We start from the raw sequence: 15190 nt of genomic DNA on the forward strand, positions 1-15190 counted from the left end.
TCCCGTAGAGACCCCCGGCCAGACACCACTACGTCAACCCGCTTACCGGGTACCTGAAGCAGTTAAGGGACATATTCACAAAGAGCTAGAGGAAATGAAGGTACTGGGAGTCGTAGAACCCTCCTGCAGCCCATGGGCTTCCCCTGTAGTCCTCGTCCCCAAAAAGGATGGTTCCACCCGGTTCTGTGTAGACTACAGACGACTTAATGAAAAGACTGTCACGGATGCTTACCCGATGCCCCGAGTAGATGACCTCCTTGACAAACTGTCCGGGGCCAAATGGGTATCCACCCTCGACCTAAGTCGAGGGTACTGGCAAATTCCTCTGACCGAAGACGCTGCCCCTAAGTCAGCGTTTATCACCCCGTTCGGACTGTACCAGTTTAAGGTCATGCCCTTTGGGATGAAGAACGCCCCTGCTACTTTTCAGAGGCTGGTAGATCAACTCCTCGAGGGGCTGCAGGAGTTTGCATGTGCGTACCTGGACGACATAGCGGTCTTTAGCAGCTCCTGGAAGAAACATCTCCAGCACTTGGAGCAAGTATTAGACCGTATCCAGCAGGCAGGGATGACAATCAGACCGGATAAATGTCAGCTAGGTATGGGGGAGGTACAGTACCTAGGACACCGAGTGGGGGGGGGGGGAAACAGCGACCCGACCCTGCCAAGATAGACAGTATAGTCCACTGGCCGGTGCCACAGACCAAAAAGCAAGTCTTGGCGTTCTTAGGAACAGCGGGGTATTACAGAAAGTTCGTACCCCACTACAGCTCCATAGCTAAGCCCCTGACAGACCTCACCAAGAAAGCCCGGCCCAAGACAATACTGTGGTCGCCAGAGTGCAGCCAAGCTTTCAACCAACTTAAGTTTACAACTTTACGGTACAATACCGCCCCGGGAGGCAAAACCAGAATGCTGACGGACTATCCCGACAACTGGATGTATAACTTTTACCCTGAATGTTTTGTTATTGTTGAAGTTGTAAGCCACCCCCGAACTTACTCGTGTGAGTAACCCTGGGTCTGGCTCTCCCAAAAGGGGGAAGTGATGTGACAGAACGACCTGTCATACAGGGCCCCAAGGTAGACAGAGATGGCTCCAGCCTGGCTGCATAACAAACATGGCTCAAGCAGTTACTCCATTGTGTTAACAAATCCCATTAACAGGATTACTGCCAGGAGGATATTCAGTAGCCAAAGGGGATTAAAGGTTGGGTCGTCTACATGTACCTGTTTATTAATGTTAACGGAATTATGTGGATATATAAGGCTATGTTTTTTTTTTTTGTTTTTTTTTTTATTATAAACATATCAAAAAGACAGACATACATAAATACATTACATAAATAACAATCAACATATTTAAAACAAGAGATTCTATCAGTAGATTATAAACATGTATATCCGGTCATAGATAAATTCATAAGTAGATCGTGTATATAACATTAGAATATTTGACCGAATAAAATAAATTTATAATTTAACTGCTATCTTAAATTATTTCATGAATTGTTTAGATTATGTTGTATAATTATTCTATTGCACATTTCCTAATTTCTATAAATCTCTCGCTAAAACAATTAAAATTAAAAGTAAATATTTAATAGCAAGCAAGTATCTCTAAGTTTGTGGTTGCTTATAATTAGTTCTCATTTTCTAGCTCTACATGTGTACGGGTTACCCATGGTTTCCAAATATCAATATATATCTTATTTTTAGCTATATTTGCATAGTAGCCTTTTTCCATTTTATGTTGAAATTGAATTTGAGCGTGTATCTCGTTCCAAGATATTTTACCTTTCGTTTTCCAATTTCTCGCTATAACGAGTTTACAAGCCAAAATTAATTGAACTATCAGATTTCTCTGTGTTTTATGGAAATTGGTAAGGCCCATATGAAAAATAAATATTTGGGGAGATGGTTCAATTCTATCATCTACTAGTTCATCAATTATTTTAAAAAGGGTTAATACGATTGATCTCACTTCTTCGCATTTCCACCACATGTGGTAAATTGTCCCTTCTTCCTTTCCACATCTCCAGCAAAGCCCTGAAGAGTTTTTGTCGTATTTAGAGATTTGAACAGGCGTTCTATACCATCTATGAATAATTTTGTAATAGAGTTCATGCATCCCAAGACAGTGGGAAAATTTTTTAATTTCTATGTAAGCTTGTAGCAATTCCTCTTTAGGGAGGATAGCACCTATATCTTTTTCCCATTTCTCTTTATTAGGCATGGAATCGTCCATTCCAATACTTCTCTTCAATATACCTACTCGGTGAATCAGTCTAGTTTTAAAGTGTTTATTAAGAAATTCTTCATATCCTGGGGAAGATATTACCTCTACCGTTTGAAGATAGTATTTTATTCTAATATAACTAAATATTTCTGAATTAGGTAGGTCCCCTTTCTCTTTTAACATTGACCAAGATAAGAAGGATCCTGTATTATATAAATCCGATATAAGTTTTATATTTGTATGACCCCATTTAGCCAAGTCTAAATCGCTTATATAATTAGTCAGAACTTCTATTGGAGCTGTGGAAAAGAGCCCATCGTTTATATTCATAATTTTTTTAAATTTATTAGCTGTTATAATTAAATCTTTAATTATTAAATTATCACTTTTAATATATTTATTTGTTTCATGGGTCATCCAAATAATATTTGATAAATGTAGGAGATTTGTAGTTTCTTTCTCTATAATGAACCATGGAGTTTTATCCCTTTCTGGTCTATCTAAAAGTAATAAATGAGTTATCATACACGTTTCATGCAGATCTTTGATGTCAGGAACCGAGAGGCCTCCTCTTTGCGTGTGTCTAACTAGGTTACTAAAGGATATTCTAGATGGCTTATTTTGCCAGATATACCTTAAAATTATTTTTTGAATTTTTGAGAGAGTAAGATAGGGGACTCTCAGTGGTATCGCTCTTAACAAAAAAATTATTTTAGGTAAATAATATGCATTAAAAGCGTTTATTCTTCCTAACCAAGAAATTTCAAGGTTCTTCCATTTACTTAATTTTTCTTCCATTTTCTTGATTAATATATTGTAATTGTCTCTAACCATTTCTTTAAGATTATATTTGATTTTTATACCTAGATACTCCAATGAATCCATGCTCCAGTCTACATTTATATGTGATCTCATTAATTTGGCTTGTTCTTTAGTCTGATTAGCACAGATGATCTGTGTTTTATTAACATTTAATTTATAATTAGAAAATTTCCCATATTCTTCAATTAAATTTAATACATATTTCATTGATTTATCTGGGTTCAAAAGAGTTAATATAATATCGTCAGCAAAGAGTGTTATCTTATATTCATTTTGCCCAATATTGATCCCCATTATTTCATTCGAATTTCTTATTGATTGTGCTAAAGGTTCTATTGACAGTGCATATAATAGAGGTGCCAATGGGCATCCTTGTCGCGTTCCATTATTAATTCTAAAGGATTTTGATGTTATCATTGGACCTACAATTTGAGCAGTTGGATTTTGATATAATGCTAAAATATTATTTTTAAATTTCCCAGATATGCCAAAGGACTCCAAAGTTTCAGATAAGAATTTCCAGTCCACACGATCGAAAGCCTTTTCGGCGTCGAGAGCCAAAAACGCTGTATATGTTGATCTTTTACTAGTTATATCCATCAAATTTATCATTTTGCGGGTATTATCTGCTAAACCTCTACCAATAATAAAACCTGCCTGATCCGAGTGTATTATTTCAGGTAAATAAATTTTTAGTCTTTCTGCGACTATCTTTGAGTATATTTTAATATCAATATTTATTAATGATATAGGTCTATAATTCGGGACCCTACTTGGGTCTTTATTAGGTTTCGGTATCGGAGTTATGGAAGCCAATAGCATCTCAGGGGGAATTTTTGAACCGTCTACTATTTCTTCAAAGGATTTAAATAATAATGGTATGATAATGTCTTTAAATGTTAAATAAAATGACGCTGTATATCCATCAGGACCTGGAGCTTTTTTCTTTTCCAAGTTTTCAATCACTCTTTTAATCTCATCTTCTTTTATCGGAGCATTTAGCATTTCTAGGTATTCTATTTTTAGTTTCGGTAAATTAAGAGATTGTAAATACTTTCTAATATCTATTTGAGACTTTTCGGAGCCTTCTAAATTATATAATGAATTATAGTAGTCTTCAAAACACTTAGTGATTTGGGAAGGGTTTAGGAAGGTTTTATTTCCTATTATAATTTTTTTTATCACACTTTTTTTCCGTTCGTATTTTAACTTATTGGTTAAGTATTTACCTACACGATTATTGCTATAGTACCACCTTTGTTTCATTTTTAAGAGTCCCCTATCTACTCTCTCTTGTAATCTTATATTGATATCAGATCTGATTTTAGTGAATTCTGATGTATTTATTGTATTTGGATTTTCCTTATTTAACCTTTCTTTTTTTGCTAAGTCAATATATAAATCGGCTAAACTCTGACCCAATTTCTTTCGGATATTATAGGAGGTTTTTATAAAACATCCTCTCATGAAACATTTAAATGCGTTCCACAGTATCAAATTGTTCACCTCTCCGTTGTTATTTTGTTCTATAAATAAGTCAGCTTGCTTTGTTAACTCATCTAAAATTTCGGGATTGTTTAATAATGAATCGTCTAACCGCCAACTCCGATTTGTTCTATATTGTTGGTTGTCCTTGAATTTAACAAATATTGGAGCATGGTCAGTCCAGGTAATTTGACCTATATTTGAATTTATAATTGATCTCAAATTTTGTAGTTCCGTTAAGATAAAATCTATTCTAGAGTAAGATGTGTGTGAATGCGAAAAAAAGGTAAAATCTGATTCATTGGGGTGTTGGACTCTCCAAATATCATATAGTAGGTTATTTTCTATAAAGGAGTTCATTTTCTCTGCTTCTAATTTTATTTGTGGGTCTATTGTTACCGCTGTAGATATTCTTTTATCTTTTTTTGGATCGATAACACAATTGAAATCTCCACCCATGTATAATATTCCTTTTTTTATTTGTTGTACTCTGTTATAGACTTTAACTACGAACCTAGATGGATTCTTATTAGGGGCGTAAATATTTACCAATGTATATAGTATATCATTAATCTTGCAAATTTAAATTTGTGATCTGCCCTGATTATCGTCTTCATGGTATATAAATTCAAATTTAACGTTATTCGAAATCATAATTGCAGTTCCTCTTTTTTTTACATTCCCTTCTAAATTAGAATAAAAAATTTCCGGAAAGGATCTATATCTCCATAACCTTTGTGGGTTTTCTATCCAATGAGTTTCTTGAATAAACGCGATAGTTATTTTTTCTTCACTTAACATATTATACAAAAGACTCCTTTTCTGTGGGGAATTTAACCCTTGCACATTAATAGAGACTAGTTTTACAAGAGCAACCATTTTGTTTCTCCCTTATAAATCTTTTGAGATACCTTGCTATTATTTACTCTACTTTTACTAATTTTAATTAAAACATCCATACTACATATAAACAAACATATTCCGATTCTAAGAAGCACTTTCTCAAAATCCATCCTGTTTCTAATACAGGAGTTTACCGGCGCGGAGGCGAAATTCCATAAATTCAAAAAAAATAATCGGGTGAGTTCTTATTCTTACTCTTGTCTCTGCATCCGTTCCTTCCCTCATAAATAAGGGGTTGGAGCGGGTGCAGGGACAGGACAGAAAAAGAGAGAAAGAATGATATAAACAGACATTACATACATAATATGGTAATATTATAATTTGCCAATTAACTTCCGTGTCACCTTTACTCATAATTAATAACTCTTTAAGTTCATGTTTAATCTATAATACCTTAGCTAATTAAATTTCAGAAGAAAAGAAAAAAAAAAAAAAAAATTCATTATTAAATAAAAAAATTAATTATATCCCCTTTAGATTATATGTATATTTAAGTGTTAAGATTAACACTGAACGCTAAACCTTCTATAATAAAGATAAACGAAGGTACAATATTTCATTTTTTCTATATGTATATATCCGTACGAAAAAAAAAAAAATAAAAAAAAAAATAAAAAAAAAATTGGATTATATTTGACCTTAAATGTGAATTAAATTTAGTGAAATGAGGTAATAATATATCCTCTTTAAATTGTGTACATGTTTAAGTGTTCAGGTTAATAAACCTTCTATAATCTATAATTAAGGTGAGCATCATGCAATATTTCATTATATATGTATTCGTGAAAAAAAAAAAAAAAATATATATATAATTTGAATTAATAATAGGAATAGGAGTGAACATAATTGTGCATTCTATTAAAGCATGTAAAATAAAATAAATTGTGTGAGAATTAATAAAATATATAACTCTAGTCGTGTATTAAATCCAGTGAAAAAAAAAAAAAAAAATATTGTATTGTCTTTAATCTTGAATGTGAATTTCATTTAGTGAAATGAGATAGTAATATATCCTCTTTAAATTGTGTATATATTTAAGTGTTCAGGTTAATAAACCTTATATAGTTAAGGTTAGCATCATGCAATATTTCGTTGTTAATGTGTTCGTGAAAAAAAAAAAAAAAAAAAAAAAAAAAAAATAGAAAAAAAATAAAAATAATTTAAATTAATAATAGGAGTGAATATAATTGTATAATTGTTCATTCTATTGAAGCATGTGAAAAAAAAATAAATTGTGTATAATTTAATAAAATATATATCTCTAATCGTGTATTAGTTCCAGTGAGATGGTTGATACCTTTGATAGAAAAAAAAAAAAAAAAAAAAAAAAAAAAAATTAAATACATTTATGAGATACATTGTTCCCACTAATTCGTCAAATATTCAATATAATTCACTTTCAACACTATTTATTACAAAAGTCCCCATTGTTTGAATTTTTCTTTTCCCTCTTCTTTGTTCTTAATGTTCACTGAAGCGCCTTCATATCTCATTTTAATACTCGTAGGGAATCCCCATTTGTATTCTATATTTCTTTGCCTTAATATTACAGTTAATTCTTCAAATTGCTTCCTTTCTTTTCGTATTGTTGGTGAAATGTCCGAATAGAACTTTAGGTTTTTAAATTTATCATTCCAGTTTGGGTTGTTCCTTATCCCTTTATTAAATTTATCTTTCGCAGATATATTAATAAATCTCATAAGTACATCCCTTGGTAGATCTTGATTTATTTGACTTGGCTTATTAATTCTGTAATATGATTCAATTGGAGTGTACTTGAATATATGGTTCGGGACTGCTTCTTGTATCATTTCCATTAAGTAGGGTTCTAGTTCTTCGTGGGTAATTAATTCCGGGATTCCTCTAATTCTTAAATTGTTCCTTCGGTATTTATCTTCCTGATCCTTTAACTTAATTTCCAATATTCTAACCTTCATACTTAATTGATTATATTCTATTTGTGAGTTCTTTTGTTCTTCTTTTATTTTACCGATAATTTCTTCTTGTACTTTCAATAGTTCGAATACTTTAGAAACATCTTCTTTAATCTGATAACTGTTTTCTTCTATATCTAATTTAATCTTCTTATAGAGGTTGTTAATTAAGTCAGGTAGTGTTTCTTCTTCGTTAACTTGGGTTAAATCTTTCCCCAGCTGGGTCGAATCTCTGCGGCCTTCCAATGTTAGCCTCCTATTAATTGGTGTTACATCTAGATTATGTGTTTTAGGGGAGTAGAAATCATTTATTGGCTTGGTTTTTTCCTGCTTTTTCTCCTGGGTTAATTTTTCTTTTTCTTTTTTTGGGCCCATCTTAGGGTTCTTTCAACTTTCTCTCACTTTCCTTTTCCTTTTAAATTTGGTTAATTGTACCAAATTCCTTATTGATGACAATTAGGTTCCGTTTTCCCAATACTGGTTTCAAATAGGGAGTTTGACTCAATCTAATTTGAGATTATATCTGTTTCAGAAAAAGAATATAACCCATTACTAGCTTGTTATTACCAACAGTATTAGCAATGTTATTATCAAGCGGATCCAATCATTATTTAAATCATGAGGCGTTTGACATGTTATTAATTCTGAAGTCATCCGATTAATCCGTTAATTAATCCAACTATTCGTGTAGTTATTTTTCATTTAATTATTTCCATTTTTTCTATTGTCCTTTACTTCCTCTCCTCAGCTCTCCACCAAAGAAATCTCCTCGACAATTTTATTACTTATTTATGTGTGTGGTTTGATTTTCCATTGCTTTCCCCCTCTCATCCTCCATTCCATTTTCGCAATTACAACTAATGTTCATAAAATAGTTTCCTCCACTTCCTTAACATGTTTCATTCTAATCCTCTTTCTTTGTATTTCCAACAATATATATAGATATAAGTCTTTTTCAGTTGTTTGGAAACTTAATAATTAAAGCTAATCTGTTCCATTTATTAAGCATAATAATATATGTAATATATTGTCCATTTTATCCCAAATTTCAAGGTTACTCACGATTAGCAGGCTTGAAAGGCTTGATTAGATTAGTAGATTTTCCAATATTCCAACTTTTGATTCTATACACAATTCAGTAAGTGTGAAATTCCTTTGTTTTCTCAACTTCACATATATATTTAAGGTCTTAACGGCGTTTCAACAGCATTTTAATGGCGTTTATATGGCGTCGTCTGGATACGGAAGGGGAGGGATAGAGGAAGGTGGGAGGAGAGAGGAGGAGTAATTATAATTATCATTATCATGATAATCTAAATATTCATAAAAGCATCAAGTGGCATCAGTGCTAAAACTTATGGCACACCCCGAAAACAAGTGGGACCCGAGATAATGCCGAATTCTCTGCCGGTTGTCAATCCTCCTCGGCAGCAACCCGGCTAAATCTGCTTCTGGGACTACAGAGCAGTAAAAACGTAGAGAAAGGTAAATCCCTTCTCTGCAGCTGCCCCCTCGGCGTGCCCAGTCACCTGCATCCTCTCGGCGTCGCTTCGCGGGTACTTCTCGGGTGCTTTTCTCGGCTGTCTCAGGGCATCTCCGGTCCCCGATGTCGTGGCCGATACCGTGGCCACCCGGGTCCCAGTGCCGTCGGTGCTGTCAGGGTCATCGTGGTGCCGCAAACCACCATGCTTCCTAGATGGCTCGCCTCTCACGCTCGGCGCTCACTCACATCCGTCACGTCGTGTCACGTCATCTTTCTATAAGGCTATGTTTTACAACAATAAAATGTTCCATTTGTTCTTCACAATCATGGTGGTCGTGACTACTTTTGTGATCTAAGACAAAGATCCATCTATTAGCCTTTTGAGGCCGGAGACTATCCTGGAGGGACAGACGAAGGATTCATAGGGTATCTATAACCCTAACTAAGCAACCCATTACAATGACCATACCCAGCTCTTATTAAAAGTAGCGGATTTAGAAGATTGTTCCCGCAGGAATAATATCAGGCTTAGAGGAATTGCTGAATCAATACAACCGTCTGACCTGGAGCCTTATGTGCTCTCTTACTTAAAAGCTCTCCCTCTTACGCATGCTGCTTTGGATTTCACGATTGACCGCTGCCATAGGTTGCCCAAACCTCGGGACCTTCCTGCTTCAGTTCCTAGAGATGCTATAGTCCGGGTGCACTTTTTTAAAACGAAGGAAGCCATCATGGGGGCCGTGAGACAGAAACAGAAAATTCCGGAGGAATTTCAGCACATCACTTTGTTTGCTGATCTCTCTGCATACACGCTTGCCAGGAGGCGAAGCTTCAAACCGTTCTTGGAGTCTCTACAGAAGAATAAGATCCCTTACAGGTGGGGTTATCCCACAAAATTATTGGTTACTATCGACGGCTCTACGCATACGATTCATTCTCCTTCTGACTGTCCTGAGAAGCTGCGTGCCTGGGGTGTCCTCCTTCCACAGGACGTGTCCATCCCTCCAGCCAAGAAACGCCTGATCAAGATGCGGCGCGAATGGGCTCCATAGGTCGCCCACCCGGCCCTTTTTCTTACCGCTGACCGTTGCTGCGACTCACGGATGATCGTCTGCGGGACTCCTGCTACTTTCGTTGGCCCCTATGGGTCATCTGAGTGGACTGGGACAGTTCTTCTCTAATGCGATTGTGAGTTATTTTCCATGCTGTGCAGGTGGGCACGGGGTTTCCAAAACGTTTGTTACCTTTTCATTTTGTACCTCTACCATTGCGTCCACTATCTTATATACACCCTGTCTGTTTCGGGGGTTATAGAACGACGACTGCACTCTTAGTGCTCGTCTATTATGGGCTGCCACGCTCCGGGGCTAGTGCCCTGTTCTCTGGTGACGGGGCTGTATGGAGAACACATAGGTGGCTATCACCTGCTTTGGTTTGGTTGTTCTGGTTTTTCTTGTTTTTATTTTCTATGTTCTGTTCTACACGGTGCCTGCGGTTATGCCCCGCTCTCAGCTCCTATTCTTATGTTTCTATTACACATAATTCGCTGTCCCTTCAGTGTTCACTATTATGGCTCAGGATACTCTTAAGGTTATGTCTATGAATGTAAAGGGCCTAAATAGCCCTCATAAGCGTCGGCTGGCATTGTCTGAGGCCTGCAGGGCCCGCACCGCTGTCGTATGCCTACAGGAAACCCACTTCTCAAATGCCCGCCCGCCGACCTTCTCTTCTCGCCAGTACCCTATGCACTACTCAGCCATGGCCTCTACTAAAACGAAAGGGGTTTCGATACTTATCCACAAAGATTGGCCCTTTGAATTGATTAAAAAGGTTTCCGACTCGCAAGGGAGATTTCTTTTTATTGTGGGACGCTTGAATCAACAGGTTGTTACCGTGGCGTGTATCTATGCGCCTAATGCTGACCAACTCCCGTTCCTGTCAATGTGCTTTGAGAAATTATCTAAGGTCCCACAGGGTCGCATCTTGGTCTGTGGGGATTTTAACCTCCCCTTAGACCCAGTATGGGATACATCCTCTTCGGCTCCCAGGGCTCGCAGTGCGCCCCTACGTAGATTATGTTCGGGTTTTCAGGACCTCTTGTTACAGCATGGGTTATATGATTCTTGGCGCATCCTACATGGTACATGTGACGAACCCTGTCTGATCTTCACTGTTATTATTATTATTATATTTTTGTGTACCCGGTTTGAATGTGGCTGCAGCTCCAGCCTTCAAAGAGACGATCCTATAATCTGGCTGGGGCTCTTAATCAGCCAGCACAGCCCTATCTGCCCAGACGGCACCCGCACTACAGGGGGGATAACACAGGTGGGGGAACCCATTGTATCCCTTAATCCCCTCACCTGATACATCCCCTGTATACCGATGGGATTTGTGAGGAGATGTGGCTGATGGGCTTTGTGAGGGGATGTGGCTGATAGGATTGGGGGTTGGGTTCGGTGCACAGTGAATGGAGATTGTATATAAGTTCTGTGTGTTTGTAATAAAGAGAGTTCTGTTTTTAACCTCAAAGCATGAAGTTCTGTCTCATGATTGAGGGAAGTGCTGGTCTGTGACTGCTTTCTTCGGACAGCCACAGCGTGTCCGCTTACTGGGAGAGGGAAGGAGCTGACAGGCGGATGTGTCCAGTCTGGGGCACAGGACGATCCGTCACAGTACAGAGAGGGACTACACGTTTTTTTCTGAGGCCCATAATAGTTATTCCAGGATCGATTTTGTATTTGTAGATAAGCTCACTTTACAAGATGTCAAATCGGTCGTTGTGGGTGATATCACGTGGTCGGACCACGCTCCAATGTTCGTGGACTTGCCCTCGGTGGCAGCGGTTAGGGGATACGGAACGTGGCGTTTAAACGACTCTTTGCTTAATGACAAGGAACTTGTCTCCACCCTCGTCACGGCGACTAAAGATTTTTTCCCTATTAATTATACCCCTGAGGTAGACGTTCCGACGGTTTGGTCTGCTTATAAGGCGTTTATTCGGGGCCATTTCCTACAACATACCTCCCGACTTCGACGTTTGCGCAGGGAATCTTACCTCTCGTTGTTGCATGCGTTGACCTCTCTGGAATCCCAGCATAAGGCCAATCCTACCACTGTTTCTGCGCAGGCACTGCACAAGGCTCGCTCGGAACTACGGGCGCATCTTCTACAGCACACTGCTTTTAACTTGAGGAAATCGAAACAGCTATTTTACCGTAAAAGTATTAAGGCTGACACTCTGCTGGCTCGCAAACTCCGCGCCCAAGCAGCACGATCCGCAATACCCTATGTTCTCAATAAGTCAGGACATAGAGTTGCCAATCCAAAAGCCATAGTTGAGGAATTTGCTGCATATTACCATGCGCTATATAACCTTAATCAGGATGCTGATACGCATCAACCTAAGGGGGAAGACATTAATAACTTTTTAGATACCCATAAGGTGCGCCATCTGGTGGAGGCCCAACAGAATCTTTTATAACAGCCGATAACGGTAGATGAGATTCAAACTGCAATTAAAGCCCTCAGGGCTGGCAAGGCTCCAGGTCCTGATGGCTTGTCTAATATCTTCTTTAAGAGCCTTTGTCCACAATTAGCGCCTCACCTTACCTGCTTATTTAACTTTATTTTCTCTCATGGCACGGCACGAACCGAGCTTTTAGACGCCCATATTATAACGATTCCCAAACCAGGCAAATCACCGACGAAATGTGAAAACTTTCGGCCAATTTCTTTGCTTAATTCTGACATTAAATTGTATTCCAAAATATTAGCGACCCGGTTAAATCAGGTCTTACCGTCCCTAATCGACCCGGACCAAGTGGGCTTTGTTATGGGGAGGCAGGCCCCGGACAATACTCGTAGATCCAAAGCCGCAATGCTATTATTTTCCCTTGATGCCGAAAAGGCTTTCGACCGCCTGAATTGGGCATACATGCGGGAAGTTCTCCTTCGTTACAAACTCCCCATAGCCTTTATTCAAGCTGTATTGGCCCTTTATTCTTCTCCTCATGCTATGGTGTCATATGCCGGGTTCCACTCTGCCCCTTTCCCCATTACTAATGGTACGAGGCAGGGGTGCCCGCTGTCTCCTTTGATTTTTGTGCTTGCCCTGGAACCCCTGGCCATCGCCATTAGGAACTCCCCGGATATTCGTGGCTTTTGTTCTTCATCTCTCGAGCATAAACTGGGGTTGTTTGCCGATGATATTCTTTTGGCCATTTCAAACCCAACTGCGGCACTCCCCCACCTTCAGAATCTGTTAGACGAATATGGTCGATGCTCTTATTATAAAAACAATACTACTAAAACGCAAGCGCTACCTATAGGCTTCCCCCATGATGTGCTTGCCTCCCTTAAAGAGACCTTCTCCTTTGATTGGCGTACCGATTCGATCCTGTATCTGGGCATTTATCTGACAAAATCTGTCCACTCTTTAGTACAATATAACTATAATAAACTTTGGGCCACTATAACGAAAGATATACATAGGTGGGGCAAATTTGAAGTTTTGTGGTGGGGGCGTATTGTCTCCCTTAAAATGATGTGTCTTCCCCAACTCCTTTATTTGTTTCGTGCTATCCCGCTGCCGGTTCCACGGCACCTTCTGTTACTGTATCAGCGAACCTTCAATGCACACATTTGGTTGAACCGTTCGCCCAGATTTGCGAAGCGCATTCTCTATATGCCTGTTTTTCACGGCGGTATGGGTGCCCCTAATTTGCTATATTATCATGATGCCGCTAGACAGGCCCTACAGACGGTGTTTGCAAACCCCGCCCCAAAATGGGTTGATTTGGAAAATGACCTTCTTTTGCCTTATAATTATCGTCAACTCTTGTGGTGTTATAAGCGAGAGAGGCCTAAGCTTCCCTATACAGGACCTGTTCTCCAACATACCTTCGGTATTTGGGACAGGAAATTGTTGCCTGTTTTACATGCCCCCTGGGTCAGGCGCCGTATGCCGATCACTTCTCTCCATTTCTTCTCACCTTATCTGTTTCTGAACCGTTGGAAGGATAAGGGGATAGTTTCGGTTGATGATCTGTATGACAAATTACAGTTACGCCCCTTCGCTGTTCTTCAGGCCCAATATGCTCTACCGCCCGGCGATTTGTTTCTTTATCTTCGAGTCAAACATATTCTAGTTCAACTGTTGCCCACTGGTATACCTGTGCTTCAAACTCACCCCTTAATGAAGCACTGTTCTTCCTCCCCTTATCTGAGACATACCATCTCGGTATGTTACCGTACGTTTTTTGGCCCAGGCTCCAAACTATCTTATATGGTAAAGTGGGAACAGGAGCTGGGCATGCCGTTAGATCTGGAGGACTGGAACAAAGCCCTTCGTAATTTACAGGGTGTATCTCGCTGTGTATCGCCCTGGGAAGTGAATAGGAAGGTTCTCTACCGTTGGTACCTGGTTCCTTCCCGTTTGGGTCGCATCTTTTCAGGTGCCTCCGCCCTGTGTTGGCGCTGCCACAACTCTCCTGGTTCCATGCTCCATGTCTGGTGGGATTGTGTCAAACTTCGGCCTTTCTGGTCCATAGTCTTCGATGTCATTAATTACAGAGTATTACCTCATGCGAAAATAGCTTTGTTAGATATGCTTCCCAAATGTATCGGGAAATTGACTCGTAAGCTTGTTATGCACGTGCTTATAGCGGCTAAAACACTGATAGCTAGACTGTGGAGATCGACTCGTATTCCTTCCAAGGAGGACTTGATCTCTCTCATTGAAGAGAATGAACAATATGAGTATGCGGCTCATGAGGCCTCAAATCATTTGGACTCCCATGTTAAAGTGTGGAGTATGTGATGGCTCCGTGACAATGTGGGGGGTGGAGGGACCTGATGTTTCGCGGCGTCTTTTGCGAAAACGCAGAGGGCATTATGTGTGTTTTTTCTTTTCCTTTTGCATGGCAAGTACCGTGTATTTTGTTGTTATGTGTTATTTCTTTTTATTTCTTCCGTACCATGCAATGACCCTTTACCCACCTGGGAGGGGTTCGCTTCAACATATTTCATCGACTCAGAGACTGCGGTTCTGTTTTTTTTTTTTTTTTATTGTTTCTATGCAATACTATGACACAAATTATATCTCGCAGTATCTTCAAGCTATTCTATGTATCGTTGTCTCTGTACCGCGATGTGTATTGTACCGCTTTACGCATGTTGGATTTATTTGTTTTCAAATAAACGTTTAAAAGAAGAAAAAAAAATAAAAAAAAATAACTCATACCGCCTCGGACGGTCCACACGTGTCGCAGAGTGTTAGCGAAGATGTGAGTTTCGGTGCAGCCGGTGTCTTTACAACCAGCAC

The sequence above is a fragment of the Spea bombifrons genome, chromosome 8 (assembly GCF_027358695.1).
Source record: "Spea bombifrons isolate aSpeBom1 chromosome 8, aSpeBom1.2.pri, whole genome shotgun sequence".
Lineage (NCBI taxonomy): Eukaryota > Metazoa > Chordata > Amphibia > Anura > Pelobatidae > Spea > Spea bombifrons.